This window comes from Ammospiza caudacuta, chromosome 6 (genome assembly GCF_027887145.1).
Source record: "Ammospiza caudacuta isolate bAmmCau1 chromosome 6, bAmmCau1.pri, whole genome shotgun sequence".
NCBI classification, from domain to species: Eukaryota; Metazoa; Chordata; class Aves; order Passeriformes; family Passerellidae; genus Ammospiza; species Ammospiza caudacuta.
In genome coordinates, this window is record NC_080598.1 from 43,241,506 (window position 1) to 43,255,118 (window position 13,613).

The following is a 13,613-nucleotide window of genomic DNA, read 5'->3' on the forward strand; positions in this document are numbered from 1 at the left end:
ACTGGTCGTGCGGATTTGCTTGGAGAAGTCAACTGACACTTTTCAAAGGCCAGGAAGCCCCCTCCTGGCCATCCCACACCAGCCCACCCTGTCTCAGGTGCACCGTGGACCGCTACTGGAGCGGAGCTGAAGGGATCTCGTACTTCTGGGACGGGGCTTGGTGCCGGTGCTGCTGCAGCCGGTAGCCTGGGAGCTTTGGGGCTGTTGCCAGCCGCACGTCCTGGGTCCGGCCAGCCGTGGGGCTGCATCCCTCGTTCTGCGGGGCGCACACGCGGATCCCTCCCGCGGGTAGCTGGAGCTGGCTGGAGAGCCGCAGCTGGCTCTGAAACGCAGAGAGCCCTGAGGACGGCCGTGGCTGCTGGCGCACAGCTCCAGCCCGAGGCTCTCCCGTGCCCGCTCAAACCGCACACGAGGAGTCTGCAGACAGGCGCGCAGAGCCCGCCGGCGGGGAGGCGGCAGCGCGCGGGCACCGGGCACCGGGCACCGGGCAGGGGCGGCCGCTCCCTCTCCCTGCCGGCAGGAGGCGCCGCGCGGCCGCGGGAGCGCCGGGGCCGGGCCAGGCTGTGCGGGGCCGGGCTAGGCCGGGCTGTGCGGGGCCGGGCTGGGCCGGGCTGTGCGGGGCCGGGCTGTGCGGGGCCGGGCTGTGCGGGGCCGGGCTAGGCCGGGCTGTGCGGGGCCGGGCTGTGCGGGGCCGGGCTGTGCGGGGCCGGGCTGGGCTGGGCTGGGCCGGGCTGTGCGGCCGGACGGTGCCGGCTCCGCTGCCGCCCGGTCACGGCCCTACAGCATCATCTGCCCGCAACAACGGGCAGAGGGCGGGAGCGCCTCTGCTGTGAGAAAAGGCAGCGAGAGCTGGGGCTGCTCAGCCGGGAGGAGGGGGCGCCTCAGAGCAGCTTTCCAGTACCTAAAGGTCTCTGGGTAACCTGGAGAGGGACATTTTACTAGGGCTTGTGGTGATAGGACAAGGAGAAAGTTTTAAACTGAAAGTGGATTTGGATTGTATATAAGAACATTTTAAAATGAGGGGAGTGAGGCACTGGAACAGGTTGTCCAGGGAAGTGATGAATGCCCCACCACTGGAACTTGTTGGACAGGGCTCTGAGCAACCTGGTCTAGTGGAAGGAGTCCCTGCACATGGCAGGGGATTGGAACTAGATGACCTTTAAAGATCCCATTCAATTCAAACCTTTCTGTCATTCTGTGGTTCATGATGCCATCCCATGGCTCCATCAGATGGTTCTTGTTAAACATGTGAGCCCCCCTGGCAACATTGGTGCTTCCTGGCCATTTCACCAGCAGGCCTCTCTGCTTCTGAGGTACCTGAGGTAGCTTAACAACCAGGACTGCCAGCAGGAATTTCCAGGGTGCCAGCAAATCTCCTCCAGGGATGTGCCCATCTTCTATTTTATGAGATCCCCATTCAGGTCATAACTCTTTTGCTCCTTCTCACACTCACTAGTCGTTCAGGCCAGAGCTCTCCCCAGAGTGGTGTGATACCATATTTTTCCTGAATCCCAGGTAGGTGAGCTGCATTACTTTTCCATTGTTTAGATGCTTGTAACAGCTCTCTGGTGCCCTTCACATATTACCCCGGTTCCCTCTGCAAAGCCACCCTTTCCTCTTCACTCCTAAGGAAAGGTAGGTACCACTTTGCCCAAAATTACCAGGCCTGAGCCAGTGGGGGACTCTGGCTGGGAGTCCAGCTACAGCAGTTTGGTGTGAGTGCTCTACACTGCATGCCTGACTATCTTCTTCTTGCTGGACCCTTCACAAGGGTCAGGACCCATGGGCAGTGAGAACTCTGTTTCCCCAGAAGTGTCTTGCCAGCTCCTCTCCCCTCTCTCCTGCAATCAGCTCACCCTGAAGAGGTTGAGCAGGCCATCATGCTCCCAAAGCTTCATCATGCCCCTCTTCCTTTCCTCCTCATCCTCTCCTGAACCACTGCCCCCATCCCCTTGTAGGCAAGGTATGTGTACAGTGCTGGGGACGGGGCATCCAGCCCCTCCCTCCCTTGGCTTGCAGCAGAGGATGCTTGGGGGTCATTACTTTGCATTTTCATAGTATTGTTCTCACATTGTCTATGAAAAATGCCTCCTCTGCCCTTCTTGTCAGCAGCTGAGGGCAACTCCCTAGCTCTGTGGTAAGTGGTATTAACTAACCTTTGCCAGTGACCTGTCTCTCTTGTTTCATTTTGAGCCAAGGGCAACAGGTATTCATTTGTCTTTGTCCTTATTGGTTCTTCTACTCAACTTGCTGGAAAACAAGCCCCAGAAATCCCCAGCCTTGATATTTACTAAGAGTCATGGAAACTGCTTTGAGTGCCGTGGGTGCCACACTCTGCTGAGCGCTCCTGGCACCAGCACGGCCCATGGCTGGGTGCAGGACTGGAGCTGGGGAGAACTGTGCTGCCAGGATGCTCCCAGAGAAATGAGAAAAACCAACTGCTGCTTCCCTGAGCCTGCAAGCATCACCTGGCTCCCCAGGGCTTTGCACACTTTTTGCTTATTTGTGATCACTGGTTGCTGGCAGTTGAAGTGGGGGAGGGCAGGAGGGTGGGAGGCGGGCACACGTGAAGGGAATGGGTCCATGTGAATCCCGTGCTCACATGGAGGCATCGTGCTCCTGCTGGCTCAGGAAACTGCTCTGTGGGCAGAGCTGGGTGGATCACTTGTCCCTCGTTAGGGGCATGAGTCTTCCCACACCATGCAGCTGGTGGGGTGGCCAGGGTCATCTCCCAGGTGGGTGGTGGAGGCAGGCAGGGCAGCTGCTGTCAGAGGTGTAGCCAGCCCCACGGGCAGGGAGCTTGCTGTCAGCAGCTCTGTCACCACCCTTTCCATATGAGGAAAAGATCCTTCCCTGCAGCCAGAAGGTCTTGCCAGTCAGGGACACCAGGAAGGGCTGGCACCTGTGACATAATGGTTGGAGTTTGCCTTTTCTCTGCATCTGAATCCTTGGGAGCCCCTGTCAGTTCAGGCTGACTCCTCCACTTCCACAGAGCTGTAATTCCAGGCACAGCCGGTGCCTGTGATGCTTCCCCAGGCCTCAGCACCCGTGACAGCCTCAGTGGCTCTGTCTGCATGCAGCTGGGTCTCCTGCCCAGCACAGCTATTTCAGCTCCTCACCACTTGGGGAGAACCTGGTGAAGGAGCTGGTGCTGAGGCTGGCAGGGAGACACAGAGCAGTTCACAAAGGCCACAACCAGGCTTTGCAGCCCATGCATCACCTAGGGCTGCGTTTAGGCTGAAGATGCAGTGTGTGCTTGTGGGATGAGAGAGTTTTATGATGTTGAGCCTTTGGTTTTATCTGTCAGGGTCAGCAAGAAGTTATTCCCAATTAGCTAAAGTGATGGGCTAATTTGGTGGTGAAAAACCCTGCTCCAGATGCCTTGCTGTGGAGTTGAAGTGGGTTTTCTTTGGTTTGGTTTAAGTGGAGTAACCAACTCAAGTAGACTTTAGCCCAGGGACATATTTGGTAGAGCAGGCAGTGGTATGACTGCCTGGGCTGAAAATTTGTTTGTGAGCAAAGCCTACCCAGGGGGCAGGGAGTGAGCCCGGTTGTACTAGGATGGCTTTAATGCTGATTAAAAACATCTGCCAAGGAGTTTATTGAACTTCAGTCACTTCCAAGAAGGAAGGAAGGAAGGACTTTCCCCTCTCCAGTCCTGTGTCCTGCTGTGCTTGTGCAGAGTGTAAGTAAGTGGGGTGCCATGGGGATTGGAGAAAGGTTGGGCCCTGAGGAGAAGGAAAAGCTTTTGCTGCTCAAGGCAGGAGGTGGGTCACTGTGGGTGAGACTGGCAGCTCTGCATCCCTGTGTAGTTCAAGGGACTCTGCTAGACAAAAAGGCCCTGTGTTAGCAAGGTGATGGACTTTTCCAGCCCTGGCCCCCAGCTTTGTGCCCTGGAGCTCCTAGGAAATACCAGTATGAAGCTACTTCCAGAAGCCCACATGGGTTTCAGCAGAAGCAGTTTGGGTCTGCTTGACAAAAGGGTTTCACAGCAGCCTGCCACGTCTCAGATGAAGCTTCAGGAACAGGATCGTTTGCCAGTAACTGCCACCTTGTGCTGATGTTATCTAGTTTCTGCAGAATGAACTTGCTGAGTTGTCATGTGTGACACTGTCAGGGGAAGTCCTGACTCCTGACACTGCAGTTCCTGCCTCTGTTTTGCCATGGCCCCAATTCCAGCAGCATCATCTGGGCTGGTTGGATTTGCTGGATACCTGCTTGTGCTGAAATGTCATGGGGTTGTCAGAAAGAACTGGGCAGCAAGGCTGTGCTGCAGGCTGTGGGCTCCCAGATCCAATGAAGACACCAGCAGGCTAGCATGTAGTTTCTGGCTGAGGATGAAATGGCCACTGACAGCTCATCTGTGCAAGGTGGTGCTGGACACTCAGTGACCAGACAAGCAGCAAGAGGGGGTTTGCACTGGAGCTGATGTGTGGGTATTGGCAAGTGCCTCTCAGTACATGGGCTCCTGACTTCTATGACAGAGGCAAACTCCGTGGGTGCCAAGCAGAGGCGCTGCTGCATTTTGCAGGTGTTTGCCAAGTGAGGCATCCCTTTTCTTCTGTGCAGACCTTCCTTAGAGGCAGTGACCTGTTTCACTCTCTAGCTCCAGACAGCAGGTAATGGATGAGTGGCTGAGGTAGTCAGGTGCTGGTGCATGCTGGCACTGCTGTATGACCGGGCAGCACGATGGCACCCCATGCAGGCAGTGTAACAGGCTGGCAAAGCCAGACTCGCTGGTCCAAACAAACCCCTCAGCCTCAGATGCAACATGTTCTCCATGTCTGCAAAGTGGATGTAGGCACCTGTTCCACTGTTTGTTGAAAACCTGCAGGTTGCTGGATCACGTGCACAAGTTTTAGGAGCAATGCAAGCAGCCAGTGTAGCCTGTGTGACATGGAGCCTCGTTCAGGCAGGGCTTTGGAGCAGCACATTTCTTCATCTGGCAGCAACCATCTGCTGTGGCTGCAAGGTCCCACACTGCCTGGCAACTGAGTTTGCATGCTGGGGTAGCACCAGCTCTGCACTTCTCCCAGCCATGCTCTGGAGTGTGCCTAAGTGCCAGCTGGTACCTGGGTGGTTTGCATGTGGGTGTCAAAGGGTTCAATGCTGTGCTCCAAATTCAAGATAGAGATACCTGGTGGGTCCCTCTCACTGGGCAGCAGTGGGGAAAAGGAGGAAGGCTGCATGAGGAACAGGATGAAGAAGAGTACATCCATCCTTTGTAACTGTAATGCCATGGTAGATGGGAGGAAGCTTCCCTGGGCTACTGTGTTTGCTTCTGTCTTCCTTTCTATGAAATCAGCAGACATCCAAAGATGGTGCTGACCTGAATGAGGGCTGCAGGAAAATTTCCCTATGCAGGGACTAAAAGTCCCACTAGTTTAGCGTGGCAACTAGTGAAATGCCGCGTGATAGAGATGTGCAGAGCAATTCCTGGCTTAGAGATAAGTCTGTTCCTCTGCTCACCCCCTCACAAGATGTTCAAAGAGATGGAAAGACAACTCATTTCACACTGGTAAACTGACACACTTCTCACAGAGCCAGCAAACTGGTTTGTGCAGGTGGACAAGATGCCCTGCTGGCCAACATTTTCAGATGGCTCACAATGGATCAGGTATTGAGATGAAAAACAAGGATACCCAAAACTGAAGTAAAAAACTTTGGCTTAAATAAGATAAAAGATGGCATGATTCTTGGACATCTACTTTGGGGTTCAGGTAAAGAATGGTGGCAAGGAGTTTCTATTTTCCTGTCCCTTCTTTGAAACCAATTTTGGCATTATTTGTGACACTAGGAGGACCAAGTCTTCAAATCAGGGCCTTGCACCATCACTGCTGGCATGGCTTAAGGTGTAGCACATCTCCCTTGTCCCACCTCCAAAGCACCATGAGGGATGAGGTGCGATGGGAGGCTGCAGGTTCCCATGTCTGGGCACTGGTGTTGGCAGCCACATACAAAGCTGTAGGAAAAGTAGCCATGTCCCAGGAGACTGATTACAGAACACCTCTCTCTTGCCAGAGAACCAAAATGCAAGGGTGGAAAGCACAGGATTGGTGATCATCTGAAACTGCTCCCTCTCCCTCCTTGCATCTGCTGCTCCAAGCCCCCAGAGGAAACCTGTGGGACTTTACAAGCCCTGTGAAACAGCCAGCACTAAGCAAGTCCTTCTTTGGTGTTTGGGTGTTTGACCGTGGGCCTCCTTCCTTGTGTTTTTCTCAAACAGGCATTGAAGAGCTTTGGCTGGGGGCTCTGGGGGATGGACCGGGTTTGGGTCAGGGGCTCAGCCCTGCCACTGCCTCCCTCAGCAACTTGCTCTGGGACTCTGGCTTGTCTCCCAGAGAGTTGGCAGCAGGCAGGAGCTGTGTGTGCCAGGGTGTGACAGCATGTGCCAGTGCTCTGTCCAGGCCCATGGGGCTTATACCCATTTGTGTATTTTGGTAACTCTGCCAGCGTGGTTCTGCCATTCAGTGCTGCTTGCACAGGCACCAAGTGTGCCTTCTGCACAGCTCCCCTGTCCCCTCCTGCACAGCCACTTTGCCCCACACTGCCTCTGATGATGTGCTGGGCTCCAGCACCGCTGGTATAAGCACCACACGTGCCTGGACACAGGCTCACTGCATGTGAGCCCATCAGCACAGCTGCTTGTGCTGCACACCTCCTCCAGTCATGCTGCATGAGCTGAAGGATTTGGGAAGCTCTTGTTCCTTCCAAATGGGGTGGAGAGAAAGGAAAACTGGTGTACACACCCCCATAATCCAAAAGTGAAGTAGATCCCAGTGGGGTGAAAGTACAGTACTAGCATGAGTGTTGTTCACAGCCATCTCCTGCTGAGGTGGGTGTCTCAGAGTCTGTCTGCAAGAACATGCCCTAAATAAGCTGTACTCAATTCTTGGGAGTCTTGAACATGTTTTGTGGTGATGGGTGCTGTTGAAGGACATTTTCCTCTGAATGGAGTCATGAAGCAGCAATGTAATACACTCAAGAGTCATATATTAATTTAAGAAACACCATCCACCCCATGCCATGGATCATGGCTCCAACCAAAGCCCTGTGAACATGAAATCCTCCATCAGGCATTGTTCATCCCCTGGGAGCACAATATTTGCTGCTTGGTTGCTGCAGCTGGATTCACTGCAGCAGCAGCAGAGTCCCAAGGTTGAGTCCACAGAGCCACGTGTGCCTCTCCTGCTCGTGTATCGCCTGGAAATGCACACACTGGGAAGCACAAAGGAAGCTGGGGCCAAGGCCCCTTGCCATCACCAGTAAGTTTACCCCTGGGTGGATCAGCCCCTCTGGTTAAACGGGTCACTGCCCTTCCTCTTTGGGCCTTCCCCATCATCAGTGAACGAGACTGCCAGCGAGATGAGTCAAACCGTCAGACACCATCTGCGCCCCGCACACAGCACGTCCATGGATAGCTCACCTGGAGGGCTCAGCGGAAGCACAGAAACCCTGGCTGACTGGGGGTGTCTGGTAGCTGAACCTTTTCAGTGTCCCAGGCGCAGCTGGGTGATCTGGCTAATTTCTGACTGATCCCAGAAGGTAGGCAAGGCCTGTGAAGACAGAAGTGAGAGGAAGTTTGGCCTTGAATGGATGTACTCTACCAGGGTTTGAGATCTGATGACCTGGAGACTCTTGTAAGTGCACATCTGAGTACTTGCTTATGAGCAGCTAAGTCCTTGCCAGAAACAGATTAGAGGTTGCTCAACTAAATACACAACCAGTTGATCTGTACAGGACAGGAGAGGGAGAATGTGGTTAATCCCTTCAAAATAGCCTGGGGTGAACTCTAATAATTGATGTCTTGAGACTGAAACTCCCCGATGTGCAGGAAGTCTGACCCTGCCAACCTCCTGTCAATCCCTCAGCTCTAGTTAAGCTTGCTCTTCCTCTCCAGTGGGGTCAGATGGACCCATCTACCTGGAGCTTGGTGTCCACATCTGGAAAGCTAGCACATTTGGCATTTTCTTTCTACAGTTTCCTTCTTTTAAAATATGGACAAAAAATAAAAGCATTAGTAATGACATTCAAAAAAACCCACATAAAAATGGCAAAGCCAAATACCAAAGACCTAGAAATTGCGAGAAATTGGGTTTGCCTGGGCAGCCTACCTTCAGCTGTCTTGTGCATATGATAACTTCCTGCATTTTGCCCTGGATTGCCACTTCTTCAGCACCCAGGCTGGACCTTAGCTGGAGGGAGCAATAAGCAGGACAGCTAGGCTGCCTCCTTTCTTAGCAGGGCTGGGGAACTCAAGCTGGAGAAGCAAGAGACTGCAGAAAGAAAGGTGGTTCTCCTGGGTAGACAGCTGATTCCGCCCTGGAGGGCTTGGTCTGTGTCTACCCCTGCCTTGAAGTTACTCCGTGAGTTGGTGAGCCACATGAGCAAGAGCTTTCACAGGAGCAGCCGCGTCTTCCTCATTTCCCAAGCTGCTTTACAGAAGTGCTAAAGATTGCAGATGCAGTCACAGACATCAGGATCTGGGGTTTGACTAAACTAAGTGCTGTAGAGTGCCAAATCCATCAAAAAATTTAGATCCTAGTTGGTTCAAACTGTGTATCCAAAATGAATGAGTACTTATGACCTATATCTCCTTTGTCTCTTATTTTGCACCTGTTAAATAGGTATAACTCCATTTCTTCATCCTCACCTCTGGACCTGAAAAGGTGCCTGAGAAAACAGCTTCATTAATAACCCTGAAGCAGTCACTCAGTGCTGAAGTGCTGAGCATTAGAAGGAGTCCATGAAGAAATGGAAAAGCAGGATGTTGGAGCATGCTGACTGCAGGATGAGATGAAGGTAACACGGCCATCCCAGGGGATAAACCCTAGTGGATCATACAGCTACAGAGCACAGCACGTTACACAGCATGAGGGCATAAATGCAGTGTGCTTTAGGGATTTAATTGTGGGATTTCCATGCTTTTGAGTGCTTGACTTACAGCCCTTGTCATTTATCAGACATTCTGGGTGTAAAGTACCTGTTTTCCTCTACTTTGGCTGGTTGCACCCAGTAAGGACTGAAGGTGTTGGTGTTTGCTCTGTGCCAAGTGGGATGAATTTGGTGGGACTGTGCTTCAGCTCTCCTGGCACAACCTCACTCTCACACCCAGCTCAGTCAAGATGAAATAGCCCTGGTGACAGAGACTGAGGAAGCTGCACACGATGCAGACAGGAGAACAGGTGCTGGCAGAGCTGGACATGGCAGAAGCACCTGGTAGAGAGCAGGGACTTTGTTCAACACAGCCATTCTCAGCACTGATTTTTGCAAAAGTCTTCAATGAGGAATTATAGACAAGTCATTGCAATTGTCCAAATATTGTAAGAAATTATTTGCATAAAATGCTACATTTGAGGCAGACACAACCTCGGTGGTTTACAGGAGGCTGAAGTTCAGCTCTAGGCTGGATTTTTAAATAGCACTCTGCACTGAATGGCCTTGCAAACGAGATGAGTGAGGCTGAGATGCTGTTTTGAATGTTGCTGTCATAAGCCTGCTGCAGGCAAGAGCTCTGGAGCAGCAGGCTTACAAGGAAACTCCATCACTCACCTGTGCTGAGGAAGCTGGTTGCACAGGTGGGACATAGGGAGAGAGGCTTTGAAGCAAAGCTGGTTGTAAAATACCCCATGTGATCTCTTGGTTCTGAGGAACCCATCCTAGTAGCACACTTTTTTTCTATCCCCCCCTTTTTTTTTTCCTTTTTCCTTATTTAAACCCTAGGAACATAATTCATAACATAATCCATCCCACAGAGGCAGGATTCAACTTGGATTTCTTTTGAGAGAGGTTTCTTCCCAGCCACTTCATATAAAGGGGCTTGAATAACTTTCCTGAATCGCCCATCCCAAGGTCTTCCTAACCTCATCTTGCTTCAAATATCAGACCTCCACCTTTCCTGCTGCAGTTGGAGCCTGTTGGTTCTTACCCTGCTTTGGCTGCACAGAAACCAGCTGGCCACCCTTTCCATTACAACATATGAAAGACTGTTCCTTCCTCACCACCCACTTCCCACCCCCAAGACTTCTCTTTTCTAGGCTAAATGGGCACAATTTCTTCACTCCTTTCTCTTAGAGCAATATTTTTCTGTGTTTATCCTTTGTATTTTCTTCCAGACTACTCCACTCCTTGGCCTGGGACTCTGAAAGGGTCCTGCACAGGCAGCACAAGGCAATCATCTCCTCCTCCCTGCCCAGAACCCCAAGTCAATACCTGACCCCTTTGCTGCTAGCAAAGCTTCAGTTTTCAGTGCTCTGCAACCCCTGGATTTTTGCCTCCTATTCTGCTGCCCCATGGGTTATTCCCCAGATCTTCTGCCTACAGCTCACTTCACTTTACATTTGCATTTGTTCTTGCTGACCTGCATCTTGCTGCTTTCAAACCATTTCTCTGCAGATCACGCTGCGCCAGGCCCCGAGTCCCTGCAGCCACTCTGTCCTGGGAGAACGAGACTTCCTTCAGCATTGCCTGCTGTAATTTACAAGGGACAAGTACAAGGTTGGTCCTGTCCTTCCCCTAAAAGCCTCTGGAACCATCCTTTCTCCATCAAGCTGCTGGTATGGCAGTAGCCTAACATTGGTGAGTTTTCCCAGTGCCACTGACAGTGATTTCACAGCTCCTGTGATTAAGATCAAAGAAAAAGAAATTATTCCAGAGAGGAAGTCAGGGAATATTATTCACAGTGTAAATTTAGACACCTAAGTCATGCACAGAGATTAGGAGACTGACTCCTGAAGCTCTCCCTCATAGAGGGGGTGAGCCTGGGCAGAGGCAGCAGGAAATCAGCTCCCCATGCTGTGCCTGCAGCAGGTGCCCAGGTCAGTTCCCACAAAGCTGTGAGCAGATGCTGGTGGAGCCATACTGGTGGTTTCTGCTGCTCTGGGTTGGGGGAATCACATCTTTGACCAGAGAAATGGCAGGGGGCTCTCTCTGCCTATGAGGAGAAAACATGGGTCCAGACCAGCCCAGAGAAGAATTGTGAAGGTTCTGCCCATCTTCCCACCAGGAGACACTTGTCTCTCTTACAGATGTTCATAAGTGGCAGGAATTCATTGACATCATAGCTAGTTCAAGAGAAAAGAGTGTGTTTCGACAAGGCAAGGAAAGAGATGCTCTCTTATTCCTGCTCAGAAAGACCAAGTGTCAGATCCTCTCCCATGCTGTTGCTCTCTCCTGACATATCTTCATCAGCTGTTCATAAAAGCCCAGCTCTGGGCAAATTAAGGTGCACTCAAAACCTCCCTCCTCCTCAAAGCACAGCCTTTGCCATAGCCACATTCTGGACAGTTTTGCACTGACTGGACAGCTCCTACCAGGACATTCAGCTTCCCTCTCTACCTCCTGCCAACAGCCCCACCACCTTCCCAACCTTCCCAACTGCCTCCCAGATGCTGGCCCTGCTAGGTACAAAAGGAATGAGTTCAGCTAATCTGTCAAATAATGGAGCAAGGATATTTTTCTCTGAGGAAGGTGCTCCCTCCATCCAGCAGCCTGCAGAGCAGGAGAGGCCAGGCAGTCTCTGAGAGCTGCTCACCAGCAGAGGAGTGTGGTTTCCTTGGGAGAGTGGGAATCCAGCAGTGTGCTTCCTGGAAAGGAAGAGCCACACAGGGTTGCAGAGTTCAGAGGAAGTGTAGTGATGCAGTGAGCTAATGAATCTTTCAAGGGTTGTGCTGCTAGCCAGTGCCTTGGGAGACCTGAACTCAACACCTCTCACCTCACTGATCCCTTTGGCTACTCCATTTCTGGAGCCAGCTGCACCAGAAGAGCCCTGCGTGCTACAGGGGCGCTGCACTTCCAGGAAATTGGGTCCCTCAGTGTGGGTAATGCCAAGCAAACCCTTGCAGCCGTGTTAATAAGTGGTGGATCCTAGCATATCCATACAGCACACCAGGAAGAAAAATACACTCATTGCTGTGAAATGTTCAGATAAAAGGGCTAAGAGTAGAACACCAGTGGCACAGGATGTTTTTAAAAAGGGAAATGGGTCAAATGGAGTAGTTTTGCTATTGGAGCTGAATCAGGAGATTTCCCTGAGCCACCCAGCCTGCAGCAGTTCTTGGTTTTGGCCATATTTGCTCCTCTGTTGGCTCCATGAGTGGCAAGGATGGGAAGAAAGCTGGCAGTGCCCATGCAAGTCTGCACTGTCTTCCAAGCTCATGCTTCTCTGCAAGAGTGTTTTCTGTGCTGCAATATAGAAATTATTTCCAGTACTCTTTCCCAAATGATGACTACATCTCAAGTGCCCTTACCTACGTCCTGCTGCCGAGACTTGCTAGCTGTTCCTGCCCGAGGCAGGAGAAACTCAACCAAAAGACCCATAGACAACAAAAAACAGTAAGTTGGGAACTGGGAATTGCTGTTTTCCACAGGAGTGGGTTACTGTACATGGGTTCATGCCTGTTTCTAGGTCTGCTCCTTATTGCACATGCAAGAACTTCATGCTGCACATGGAGCTCTGAAGTCGTGTGCTTCTGTCTGTGGATGGAGGGCCTGTTGGCATGTGGCTCACCCTGCTGGATCTGGTGACATGAGCAGATCAGAAAGCGAGTGGTCCCTGCTTTGGCACTTCCTACTCCTGCATTGTCACCTCTAGAGCCACTAGCATGGGGTACTCTGAGGGTACCCCTGAAGCACTGCTGTCCTAGGGGCTGATTGCACATCTTTAGTCTTCTGAGACTCGTACTAAGGGTAGAAGTAGTCCCAGGGAACACAGCCTGGGGGACAAAGAAGGGGATCCAAAGCAGCTTCTCCTTGCTGCTGTCTGCATGGGCTGATCCATAGATTCTTACATTTCCAGCGCTTTGTCTGCCAGGGCTGCCATTCCCTTATGGCCAGTGGGGACATAGTAATGAATGTTTTAAAGTGCTAAATAGCTTTGCTTTACAGAAAATACTAGTCCTACCCAAACCAGTCCAAATGTTCTATGATCCTGAGCCTTTCTTCTTAACTGGGGCTGGTGCTACATGGTGCCCACATGAGCCACCTGCACGAGCAGTGTTGGTGTGGCAGCTGCCGAGGGTGCCCGTCCCCTCCCCAGGACCCGCGTCAGCGCTGCCGGGGGCGGCAGGAGGGGTGGGTGGTTTCTGGGGACATTGGGCCTGCTTGGGAATTTCCTCAGCTGTGCTGGGGCACTGGGGTTGCCTGGGGCTGGACTGGCCTCCTGCCTGCATAGGGTTAGCATGGGACACAGTAGCCCTGGAATTTCTGGGGCTCCCAGTGTCACCTCCTCCGCACAGCCCTCCTTTGAGGGTCCAAGTTTCACAGCCAGAGCTGGGGCTTTTCTTCCTTTCCATCTCTGCTGTTTGTCTCAGAGAAAACCCATGGTGCTGTTTTTCAACTGCCTGAAGGTGTTTTTCGGGGGTTTTTCAGGCTATTTTGAAGCTCGTTTTTCCCAGATGTACTTTTTTTCTTCTTCTTCTTTTTTTTTTTTTCTTTAATTGGTTTTAAAAAAAATTTTTCTTCTTCTGTAACTTCTTTGCCTTAAAGTTTCCGGCCACGTGACTTTCAGCTTACATCCCTGAGGTTCTGCGAAACCACAGGAGGCTGAGAGCTAAAGACCTAAAGGGAGCTACAGAGGCTGTGAGAGGAGAGGCAGCGAAAGTGTCGGAGTGCTG